The sequence below is a fragment of the Macaca mulatta genome, chromosome 5, assembly GCF_049350105.2.
Source record: "Macaca mulatta isolate MMU2019108-1 chromosome 5, T2T-MMU8v2.0, whole genome shotgun sequence".
NCBI classification, from domain to species: Eukaryota; Metazoa; Chordata; class Mammalia; order Primates; family Cercopithecidae; genus Macaca; species Macaca mulatta.
Window position 1 is genome coordinate 40456649 of NC_133410.1, and position 13173 is coordinate 40469821.

Sequence of the window (13173 nt, forward strand, 5' to 3'; positions counted from 1 at the left end):
CAGCTCTCATCTAACGTCTGGAGTCAATGCCCCACTCCTAACAGGGGTCCACGAACCCTGGAGCTTGGTTATGATTAGAGGAACTAGAGTCACTGTCCCTTTATTAAAAATTATTTAAATGGAATAACTTCTCCTCACTGCCTCACTTAAAGGTTAATGATGCTGAGTTTTGTGAGCCTCTTGAAAGCAAAGTGCACTAAAAACACCAAATGGGATTGGTTTCCTTTGCTCTCTGCCCCATCGCAGCTTGCCAAGAAAAAAGAAAAAAAAAGCTTATGACCCTGCTAATGACACTGAGTAGACACATTTCACCAGCCACCACTCCTGCTACTGCAGCACCCAACCACAGGCATCTGTCGAACACAGTGACAGGGCTAACATTAAATGAGAATGAAAATCGTATTCCAGAGACCAAGGGCTGCATTTCTCATCAAGGGGAGAAGACAAAGGCTGGGACACAGGAAAGGCTTGCCAAAATTTCACAAGGGTGGGCCTGGGAAGCAAAGCACAGGACCCCCTCCCCTGCGGCCTAGGTAGAGGCTTCTTTCTCAGACTACCTGTGTGCCCAAGAGCAGGAAGTCTCCCCTCAGAAAATGCTATGAAGTAGTTTCAAATGTCGAATACACTTTACCCAAATCTAATCATTACCTTATCTCCTAACTAGACTGGCAGGGCCATAAAAAGTTAATTTTATAACAACCATTTTATAACAAATGAAAACTACAAGGGAAGTAGGAATTGGGCAAAAAAAGAAGGGCATGTGACAAACCAGACAGGGAAACACAAAATCATCTCCAACTAATGCTGTAAAGCAGCGGTCCCCAGACTGCGTTCATGGAAGACAATTTTTCCAAGGATGGGGTGGGGGATTAGGATGAAACTGTTCCAACTCAGATCAACAGGCAGTAGATTCTCATAGGAAGTGCACAGCCAAGATCCCACACATGTGCAGTTCACAACAGGGTTCACAGTCCTGTGAGAATCTAATGTCGCCACTGATCTGACAGGAGGTGGAGCTCACGTGGTAAAGCTCACTCGCCCACCGCTCATCTCCTGCTCTATGGCCCGGCTCCTAACAGGCCACTGACCAGTTCAGGTCCGAAGCAGGGGGTTGGGGACCCCTGCTCCAAATGAAGACCTCCCTCCTCCAATGGTTGCATCACAGATCTCTAGACTGGGACAAGAAGGGCCCGACAGACAACTAGAGGGTGACTGCAGCTCTCTCATTTTACAGATGGGAAAACAGGCCCAGAAACATAACTGACTTTTTCCAGGTAACACAGTGAATTAAAGTAAGGGACAAGCCAGCCCCAAAGGCAAGTCTTTGGGTCCCTGGTTAGTGGTCTTTCCTCCAAATCCCCCCAGACCTTTTATTATGGAGACTCTGTCACTCTGCCTCTGACAAACCATTTCAGCTGAGAGAAATGCCATCAACACATATCAGCATGCTGAATATGCACTAATAACACATTAAAATCAAAACGGCTAATCTGGGTTTATCTTTCTGACATCTAATTTCATTTGTTGGTAGTGCAACATTGTTGAAAATAAATGAACACAAAACAGTTTTAAAATCTGGATAGAAGCTTCCTGAAAACATTCAAATCATTCTGAAGATACGCAGTTCCAATCAAATTTAATTCGAAATAACAAATCAAAGATGTTTTAAAAGAGAATGCTTACTGAATAATAATGGAATCAATTAAAGATATTTTCATATAAGATAAAAGCTTAAAGCTCTATTGCTGTGCAATCATGAGTGTCTGCCTTTTCAGAGGGATTTTCTTAGACAGCTGACATTTATGCATAGATGCTTCCAGCATAAGATGATATATACAAAACCTTAATAGGATAATAGGACACATAAAAAGCACTGAACAGGCCGGGTGCAATGGCTCACGCCTGTAATCCCAGCACTTTGGCAGACCAAGGCAGGTGGATCTCCTGAGGTCAGGAGTTGGAGACCAGCCTGGCCAACATGGTGAAACCCCATCTCTACTACAATTACAAAAAATTAGCCAGGCGTGGTGGCGGGCGCATGGAATCCCAGCTACTCAGGAGGCTGAGGCAGGAGAATTACTTGAACCTGGGAAGCAGAGGTTGCAGTGAGCCAAGATTGCGCCACTGCACTCCACCCTGGGTGACAGACTGAAACTCCGTCTTAAAAATAATAATAATAATAATAGGCACTGAACAAATGCTGGTTTCCTTAACCCCATATAGGAAAATAAGTATTCCCCACATAACCAGTAATAACTTATTACAATATTTTCCTAAAAGTCTGTCCCACCTAACCCCCTCCCCCACCCTCAGAAAACTTCAGGTGTTATATCACAAGGGTATTGTCTAGTTTTGTTTTGTTATTTATTTATTTATTTTGAGACAGAGTCTCACCCTTTTGCCCAGGATGGAGTGCAGTGGCGCGATCTTGGCTCACTGCAACCTCCACCTCCCAGGTTCAAGTGATTCTCCTGCCTCAGCTTCCCCAGTAGCTGGGATTACAGGCGCGAGCCACCACACCCGGCTAATTTTTGTATTTTTTCAGAGACGGGGGTTTTACCTCTTGGCCAGGCTGGTCTCAAACTACTGACCTCAAGTGATCCACCCGCCTCGGCCTCCCAAAGTGCTGTGATTAGAGGCGTTAGCCACTGCACCCGGCCAGGTATTGTCTATTCTTAAAGTGAAATTGAAAAAGGTACAGAGACATGACATTCTATTTTTCTTTTTTTTTTTCTTTCTTTCAACTTTTAAGTTCCGGGTACATATGCAGGATGTGCAGATTTGTTACACAGGTAAACATGTGCTATGGTGGTTTGCTGCACAGATCAACCCATCACCTAGGTATTAAACCTAGCATCTATTAGCTATTCTTCCTGATGCTCTCCCTTCCATTTTTCTTAAAAGATAAATTTAGATATCCAGTAATCAGGATAGTCCACACCCATCACTATTCCAATATTATGGCAAGGCTTTCAGTATTCATTACTGTGGTAACATAAAAATAAAAGAATTCAATGTTCATATGCTGTTGTTTCTCTCATGGCAGGAAAAGAAAACAGTCATCAAAAGGTTGAAACATGACAAAAAGAGTAGCAGTTTAAAAATATTTTATGTTTGTACATGAGGATTCTTACAATATATGCAATGATCTTTTCCCAAGTAATTTTGGAGTCAGTATTCATATTACTCCAGTTAAGTGTAAACGCCAGTATTTTACTCTTTAATAATCAAGCTTTCTATTTTTCAGAGACAGGGTCTCACTCTGTTGCCCAGGCTGGAGTGCAGTGGTGTGATCATAGCTCCCTACAGCCTCAAACTCCTAGGCTCAAGCAATCCTCCCAACTCACCATCAAACTTTTCAATTACCACTTTATAAAAATTTCAGAAAGCCGGTTCACGCTGGCTCCTTGAAGGTGAATTTATTCAGTTAAAAGTATCCATTTGAAGAGGGAATAAAAGTATAGGACCTAAACACCTTCCGTGGAAAGGATGTCAACTTTAGAGTCCTCTCTCAAAAGCTCTCAGCAAATATCTAGAGACATGGTTACATCCAGTTTATGAAGACTGTGGGTGACTTCGGGGTCATACAGTACATGGACAACGGAAGAACAGCAACTGAAATCTTGCACCTGTACCCCACCACCTTCCGTCCCAAGATCAGCCCACTGTACTCTACTGCCACCTGTGTTCTCTCAGCATTTCCCCAGCCTGGAGGTTTCCCCATCCTCGCCACAAATATCACCCTTTATGAACGATGCCATTTCTAGGATGTTGCAAGTTATGATAAACAACTGTTGAACAAATACTGCTTACAAGCTACAAGTTGAAAACGAGAAGCTTGCTAAGTTCATGAAGAAATCCCCTTTCAAGGACTCCATCTGTTCCTAAACGGCCAGCCACACAAATTCTAATACTCTGCATTATTATGGCCATTTGGGGACAAGATTTGAAATCTGAAACCACGACAAGAAAAAAAAAAAAAGAAACAAGCAAGATTTAATAAACTCCAGAAACAACAGATCAAGCTGCCATTGTGTATGTTTTTTAAATCGGTGAAATATTAAAACAAATGATACACCCATGCCAACCTCACAAAGTTTCCTCATTTCTTGGAATTCAAACAACACCGCTGGCATCATTTTATGATAATCCTTTGGGCATTTCACGTAAGTAATTAGACACAATCTAAAGCCAGTGACTGAGGGACTTAAACAAACTGTCCCCTCCGAGAGCCCTGTTGGAGCTTCCGACACTGACCTTATTCTTTCAATTTCGACCCTCCTCAACTACTCAATCCATCCAAAAACGTCTGTGACAGTCGTGGCTCTAAAACCGCGCAGAACTTGACTACAGAACGGTCGGTGACAACTCCACATGTGATTTATCCAAATTAATTTTTTTTTGAATTCCAGTCCCATGCTCCCTCGGCTGTTTGCCCCGCACCCGTGGTCTACACCACTTCACCGACGTGGAGACCACCTTTCATTGTTTCTATGGGTCTCAGAATCCTTCCCTCCCTCCAGCTCTGTTCTCGCCGCACAAATGTCATTTCTAGCGTACCACCCTCCATTCCGCCCGGCGGGCAGCGCAGGGGCTTTCGGGTCCCAGTGGCCAGTTTCCTCGAGTCGGTCCCCTCTGCACAGCCATTTTCTAGTTAAACGCTCTCTCTGCCACCGAGGGGGAAAAGGAACTTTTCCCCCCTTTCAAGTCTCAGCGGCTGGCCTCTGAACCCCTCGTGGAGAAGCCAACCCCGGCTCCAACTCCCCGGCAGGAGTGCGCTGCCGCCGGGGAGGGACAGCGGAGTCGCACAGCGGAGGCCGGTGCCAGGACAAGGGGGTGTGCGCTCTTCCCGCAAGCGCCCACCCTCACTTTTCCCCTCCGCAGTCCCCACCCGGGCGCACCGCCTCCAACCCGGTCTCCCCCGCCCCAGGCCCTGCCAAGCCCGGGCTGCTAAGGAAAAGAGGGCGCCGGGAAGCGGGAGGGATGGAAGTCAAGGAGAGTGAGCCCGCAGTCGCCGTGCCACTGGCCCTGCGGCGCGGGCGCAGGGCGCACGGGACTCCGCAGCGGGCGCTCCGCTGCAGATGCCGCGGCAGCTGCTGCAGCTGTGGCTGCGGCTGAGCGGGCGGCAGTGGCCGCGCAGCCCCGGGGCCAGGAGCAGAGGAGCAGCCGCCGGAGGAACCCACAGCCACTCGCCGCACGCTGCTGACGCTGCCCGGGTGTTTCCCCAGCACTCTCGTGCTGCCCCGGAATCCGGGGCAAAGGCAAGGAAGAAAGCGGGGCTCACCAGTGGTGCGCGCGGCGCTCGCCTCAGCTCCGGCGCCCAGCGGCTCTGCTCCAGCCTCGCCCTCCCCGGAGCGCCCAGATCAGCTGCGGTCGCAGCGGACTAGCTTCCTACTTGAGATCAGAACGGGCTCGGGCGACTGAGCATGCTCAGTGCCGCTCCGCGAGTCCAGCGCAGGGAGCTGCGCTGACGAGATTCCACTTCTCCAGGCTTTGGCAGCGGCTGCGCGAGCGAAGGCTAGAGGGACCCGGCGGGGCGGGAGACAAATGGGAGAAAGGCGGGGCCGGGGGGGGGGCGGGGGCCGGGCGGAAGGGGGCGGGCCGCGCTCCCAGGGCGACCCCTGCAGGTGGAGGCGGCGGGGCCTTCGGGAGGCAAGCTCCCCAATCGCCTGGGAACACGCAGGGAGGCAAGGGGTGCCCCAGTAAGACCCAAAGGCAGGACGTGCGGTGCAGCCCGGGTATCCCCTCCATGTGGCTGGTGTCTGTCTGCACCAAAAGGCAGTTGGGTTACCTTAGCCCTGGCTTTTCTCCCACACGCCAGCATTCCCTTGCAATAGGAAAATGTCCCCACAGAAGAGCTGCCCACACCCACCCAGGCTAACTGCAAGTTGTAGGCGAGACCTTCTCCTTCCTTCTGCCTCCTATCCCCACCCCCAGGCATATTGCCGCACACACACTCTTCTTTGATCTGGAAATCACAAGATGATATCAAGGGAGAAATACAACTGCCGGAGAGGAAAAGCAGGTTTTCATTTCCACTGCCAATAATATTATCTATAACTCTAATTGTAAGCGTGCAAGCAAAGCCCTGATGAGAGTCGAGTCTCAGTAAGTGGTAAACCGTGCTCTGCCCTAGACACTGTGAATGACATCCCCAAAGTATCCTTAGGATTGCTCTTCACCAGGGCAGCCGTTGTCAAACTGGAGCCTGGATCAGAATCGCCTGGAGGGTTTGCTGAAGTACAAATCCTTGAGTCCCAATCTGTGTCTCTGAATGGGGAGATATGTGGTGGGGCCCCAGCATCTGCGTATCTAACAAGTTCCCATGAGATGCTGATGCTGCTGGTATGAGGACTATACACTTTGAGAACCCTACCCATACACAAACACACACAGTCCTACCGAGGATCTCGAATTAAAAACTCACATGATTTTTCCTATGAGGACTCTATGCAGTGGGGGTGGGCATTACTTTATTCTTTCCTACATGAATTTATTGAGGATCCACGAGGTCTTGTACTAGACCTGAGGATATAGGTGAATTTAAAAGCCTAGGCCCCTGCCTTCATGGAATTTATAGTCGGGCCGGGTGACAGACACCTATCAAATAATCACTCAGAACGGTCGTTTCAAACAGGCAGAGTGCTGGGAGGGAAATGCACAAGGTGCGAATAGCGTATAGCGGGATCCTCATGCAGACTCAGTGAGGTTGTTACGAAGGGATGGGAGGGGGGCTGCCTTGTGGAAGGTGGTTTCTGATTTTGCACTCCAATAACCCCTCCAATTAACAATTAGTTCCCTCCGACCGAGCTGGAGGCCAACAATCATGTCCCTCCTTCCTAGAACATAAACACAATACTGTCACAGAGAAATCCCCATAAATTCATGAAAGTGTTCACTCTTGGGACTGAGTCTCTGCACCCCAAGATCCACCTAACACGCCCGTGGACCAAGGACAGTCGAGGGCCACAGTGGCCCTCTTGGGGAAAATACAGGCTCTGTGAACTGGAAAGCCTTGTGGTTCTTAGTCTGTGATCTTCAAGGCCAAAGAGGCGAGGAAACCAGCCCAAGACCACCACTCCTGTCAGGAGCGGAGATCTACCGGCCTCCAACCTTGTAGGCGGGTCCTCTTTCCAAGGCACTCTATTCCCGGACCTCACAGCTCCCCTTGGATCCCCGGAACCCAGCCTGGCCACCCTGCTCTCTCTCAGGGGTCCAGGGTAGGTGAGCGGCGCCTGCCCCTCCCAGCTCAGTCTCTTCCCGACCCAGAGGAAAACCCGCGGTGGAGTCCGCGGCGGTGGGGTGGGGCGGCGCGCGCAGGCGCAGAGGCCGCCAGGTTGGGCAGAGGAGGCGCCCTGCTCCACACCTGATGCAATCAGCCTTCCGGAAAAGGGCACGGCCGCAGCGCTCACCCAGGAAACACTTCCGCGCCCTCCTCCGGCCGCTGCGCCCCCGGGGACGTGTTCCCAAACTGCCCCGGCTCGACTTCGCCACGGGTGGTGTTCTGCGTCCCACCGGGGATCCGCTGGAGGAGTTGGGAAGTCACCGCCTGGGCACACAAAATCCCTGAAATACCCTGACAGTGACGTCGAAACGGCCATCGAGCGTTCCGCAGCTGCAGGAGGAAATTCCCTTAATTATGAATTTACAGAGGGGACTGATCGGGGCTGGCGGGAAGGCTTTGACCCTTCCGTTGTTTCCTTCCTTCGTCCTTCTCCCAACACATTGTCTCTCTCATTGAAAGGAACGTTTATTGTAACAGCAGTTTTAAGGCAGTATGGAGAGGACTCCCCATGCCCTCTGTCTTGCTAAATATGTAACAGCACTTTAGCTTTGCTACATAAAGCTTTCTCACTGCGCACTCCTTTTATAAATAAGTAATTGGTTTCTCCATACCTCATCATTTAAGTTTACAAAGAAAATCATTTCTCGTTTCACCACTTTATGCAATTTTTATATATATTGTGAGTGGGTTTTTTCTTCATGCTGACTCATTGTTTTCCAAGGAAATGAAATATCCAGGAATATTCCAAGAGCATGTTTTTTAAAGCATGGAAGTAAACGCTGTGAACAGTACATAAAAATGACCTCTCAAGTCCCTTAAGGCCGAAAGTCTTTCTAGAGAGTTGGGGGAAGGAGGCAGATCCAAGGAATTTTATTTGGAAGGATACTTCAGAGACCATTCTAGAATCAAATCAAGATCAACTCTTAGACTTTACAGATGACATTTACCTCTCTGTGGCCCAGAGAAATAAATGACTTCTTTACTTAGACAAACCAAAGGCAGAACTGTCACTTGAAGCCAGATTTCTCAAAATTCCAATCTAATGGGAAAAAAATGGTTTTTTGCACAAACACCGTAGGGAGTGCAATACTATATTACAATGCAGTTTTACAATCCAAAGATTACAAAATACAAAATTGGTGACAACAAAAGGGATCCTATTACTTGTTCCTACCTGTGACGTCATTAGTCTTTAGTCCGTGATCAACAAATATCCAGCCACTTCTAAGTGGCACTGAATAGCCAAAGTCTAGGCATTAAATATTTCGATTAAACACATATGAGTCGGGTGCAGTGGCCCAAGCCTGTAGTACCAGCTATTGGGGAGGCTGAGGCAAGAGGGTACATGAGGCCGAATGTTCAAGGTTGCAGTATGATCTTGCCTGTGAATAGCCTCTGCACTTCAGTCTGAGCCACACAGCAAGACCCCATCTCAAAACAAAACAAAACAAAAAACGGTATAACTACAAAACATCAAGAAATCTTCTGTGCCAACATTTAGAACTTTCAGTATTATTATTTGTGTGGTATATGTGCAACGGTTTGAGCTTAAACCAAGGAAATTTTAATGATCACAACAAAATATCATGGTCATGATTTTCTTCTGTAATGATTTTAAATACTTTAACAATATAGAAATCAAAGTGAAATCAAAAACAACTCAAAACTCATGCCTCCAATAAATTCGTCAAAACTTTGTCTACCTTCTTATCTTGAGGAATGTGTATTTCTTTTTGGAATGTTCTGACAGAGATCTGGAGGAAGACCTTCTATTGAAGCAAAAATACAGTCGAGTAAATATCAAAATGCAGAGGTACAAAGTACACACTATCACACAGTACTAGTTTTAGAATAGCTAACTCTTACTGAGTATTTAGCGTGTGCCAGACATTGGCTAAGCATTTTCCATAGGTTATTTAACTTAATCCTCACAACTACCCTATGAATGAAGCACTATTGTTATCCCTATTTTATGGATAGGGAAAGTGAGGCTTGCAAACTTGAAATAGCTAACTTGAGGCACAAAATATTCAGTAGCAGAACTGGGATTTGAACCCAGGCAGTTTTCCTGGAGCTTGAACTCTTAAATAATACTCTATACGGAAAAATGTAAATACAGATAAAATGACTATAATGATTCTCAGATAAGAAAGGAGAGGGAGCATTGTACTTACTCTCCTACAGATAAAACATAGTAAAATAAGTCTGTGGTCCACACTAGGAAAAAAACCTTTTGCTAACGAATAAATTATGGTCCCCAAATGTAGGACCAATATTACCCAGAGGTGTGAGGCAGGTGATCAAATACCAAGTGACTTTTCAGGGGTACCAGCAAGGCCTCTTCTCTGATGAACCCTCTATGCCTGACTGGTTTATCTTGTCCTAAACCATCCAATATGGCAGTCATAGCCACATATGCCTATTTAATCTGAAATCACTTAAAATCAATTAGAATTAACTCTTCGGTTCCTCATTCATACTGGCCACATTTCAAGTGCTCAGTAGCACCTGACTACTGTATTGGATAATGTAAGTAAAAAGCATTTGCATCACTGCAGAAAATTATATTGGACAGTGCTGCTCTGGTCCTTAATGTCATTAGGGCAATCCTTTAATCTCTCTTCATACTGCACTATTGCTGGGAGGACCATGTTTCCATGGTCTCCCTTCCCATTGAGTTTCAGTCCTATTTTTCCAAACTAAAATTATTATTAGAGTGTAGAGAAGTACAAAGAGGTACAAAGCACAAAGTCCCCTATTATCATGGGAAGAATAGGGGCACTGGAGTAAGACCTTGTTTCACATCCCAGCCCTTACTAGTTGGGTGACCTTGGGCAAGCTACTTTACCTCACTGAACCTCACTTTTCTTATCTGCAAAATGGGCATGTTAATTTTTTCATTATGGGTTTGTTTAAGATTAAATAACGTATGTAAAGCTTCTGGTAGGCCTCACATGGGAAGATTTCCTTCCTTCCACTTCTATTTCAGTTAATGACATTCCCCAATTACTCAGGTTTCTAAACTAGAAATCTCAATCATCTTCAATTCTTCCTTCCTCCTAAACCACCCGCATTAAATTAATCATCAAGCCCTTTTGCTCCCAACTCAGGGATGCCTGTCAAATGTGGGCCCACCTCTCTGTCCTCACTGTCCACTGTCCTCACTGTCTTTTCATGCCTAATATTTCCGAATCGTGCTAACCAACCTTGGTGACACCCATCACTCCCAATCCAAGCCCTTTCTCCACACCGCTGCCAGAGTGATCCTTCTAAAATAAGATGCTGATGACGTCATTCTCCTCCTTTAAGACCGCTGATGACGTCCAGTTGCTTAAAGATAAAATCTTAACTACTAAACTGAAGGACTCACATAACCAAACTCCATCACTCCATCACTGCTGCTTGTTTGGTTGGTAACAAAAAGAAAATTAAAAATATAACAACCCTTATTCCATTTCAAAAATATATTTGGATTCCTCTACTACCAACCTCTTTTTTCAGCCACCCCATCCCCAGCTCGTACCTCTCCCTCTACCCAACCCCCACACCGCAGCAACTTATGCCCATGAGGCATTCCTGGAAACACGTAGCGGCCTTTCCCGACTCTGCCCTTGCACGCAAACCTCAAGCTAGACTAACGCTTTTGCATGTTCTTTATCTGGCAGAATTTTACTTACTCTCTAAGGTCCAGTTCAGATTACTCTCTAAGGTCCAGTTCAGATATCACCTATTCTATAAAAGCTCCTTCAACTCCTTCAGGGAAAGGTGGATACCAGCTCATCTGTGATGTCATAGATTTGAGACAGATTGTAGATGCTGTATTTGGGCTACCTGGGTTTAAATCCTGGCTACACCACTCTCCCACTGCTAGTTTTGGGCAGCCGACTTAAGCGCTTTACCCCTCAGTTACCTCATCTGAAAACAATGATAATCATAGCATGAATATCTTATTGTTGTTACCAAGCATGTGAGATAATGCACATGAAGCTCATAACAATGTATCTGGCCCACAGGCAAGCACTCAATACAGATTATCTTCAAATTGTTCCCACTATGATTATCCATCTTATCCTTTTGTCTCAATGTGAATTTTTTTTAACATTTTCAATAATTTTTTAATTTAGATTTTTTATATTTTACATTTACATTTGATTTTTATATTAAATATAAGTATTTTATTACAGAAGTACTCCATATTTATTGATTAAAATTTAGGAAATTCAAATGGCTTGCCAAAAAGATTAAATTCTCTATTGTTTGAGACATCTCTTGGTTACAAGCAAAAGGAACTCATTCTGGTTAACTTATGCAGAAAAAATAATTTCTGGGAGAGCTGTCAGGCATCTCACTACATCAACCCAAAGATGGAGAATCAGGTTAAGAAAAAGGTCGGGCTCCATGGAGGACTGGCAGCAAATAACAGACAAGACCACGGCACAGTGTGTCACCAATGGCACAACCCCACTGGCCACTTGCTGTAGCCACAGTTCCTGAACCTTTGTGACTTAGCTAAAGTAGGAAGAGCATGTTATCCCCTCTCCCACTTACCCACCCCATGATCTTTACCTATATTTGGTCACTCACAGGCAAACAAATCTTGCACTTACAAGCTTTGGTGCCTTTGCTTATGCCATTCCCTTTGCCTGGAATAGTCTCACTCTGTTACCCAGGCTGGAGTGCAGCGGCACATTCATGACTCATTGCGGCCTCAACCTCCCTGGCTCAGCCTCCCTAGTAGCTGGGACCACAAATGTGCACCACCACCCCCAGATAATTTTTTTGTTTTTTGTTGAGATGAGGGCTCACTGTGTTGCCTAGGCTGGACTCGAACTCCTGAGCTCAAGCAATCCTCCCACCTCGGGCTCCCAAAGTCATGGGATTACAAGCGTGAGTCACCACACCTGGCCTGCTCACTTCTTGATTCCAGAGCTTGCCATATGTTTTTGTAGCACTTTGCACATAGTACAGTTAGATGTTGTATCGTTCTTTGTTGCTATGCTGTACATTCCTATTTTCAGCCACATCACACAGAAGACACTTGATAAATATCTGTTTAATGAATGAAAAGAAGAAAAAATTAAATTAGATTTTAAGGCACTGTACTAAGCACTTCACAAACATTAACTCACTGGGCACGGTGGCTCACACCTGTAATCCCAACACTTTGGGAGGCTGAGGCTAGTGGATCGCCTGAGTTCACAGAGTTTGAGACCAGCCTGGGCAACATGGTAAAACCCCTTCTCTACTAAAAATACAAAAATTAGGCCGGGTGCAGAGGCTCACGCCTGTAATCCCAGCACTTTGGGAGGCCAAGGCGGGCGGATCACAAGGTCAGGAGATCGAGACCATCCTGGCTAACTCGGTGAAACCCCGTCTCTACTAATAATACAAAAAAAAAATTAGCCGGGCGTGGTGGTGGGCACCTGTAGTCCCAGCTACTCGGAAGGCTGAGACAGGAGAATGGCATAAACTCGGGAGGCGGAGCTTGCAGTGAGCCAAGATCGTGTCACTGCACTCCAGCCTGGATGACAGAGTGAGACTCAGTCTCAAAAAAAAAAAAAAACAATAAATTAGCCAGGCGTGGTGGTGCACGTCTGTAATCCCAGCTACTAGGGAGGCCAAGGCAGGAGAATTGCTTGAACTCAGGAGGCAGAGGATGCAGTGAGCCAAGATCACACCATTGCACTCTAGCCTGGATAACAGAGTGAGACTCTGACTCAAAAAACAAACAAAACCATCCAAACGTTAATGCAATTTAGTCTCAATTTATAATACAGTTTCTCCTCAGATAGGCTAATTACGCTTTTATAACAGAAGAAACTGAGGCCAGAGGAGTGAAGTTACTTTCCAAAGGTCACACAGCTATTAAGGGACAGAGGCAGAATCTG

At 46.2% G+C, this 13173-nt stretch overlaps 1 protein-coding gene across 24 annotated transcripts in view; it reads right to left on the bottom strand.

The window, feature by feature from the left end:
- APBB2 (amyloid beta precursor protein binding family B member 2) overlaps positions 1–5422 on the bottom strand; it is a 408181-nt gene extending 402759 nt beyond the window's left edge. For all 24 annotated transcript variants that reach the window (XM_078003304.1, XM_078003321.1, XM_078003307.1 and 21 more), the window contains exon 1: positions 5285–5422. The gene's annotated coding sequence lies outside the window, so the exon portion shown is untranslated. The remainder of the gene's footprint in view (positions 1–5284) is intronic.
- Between the last annotated feature and the right edge of the window lie 7751 nt (positions 5423–13173).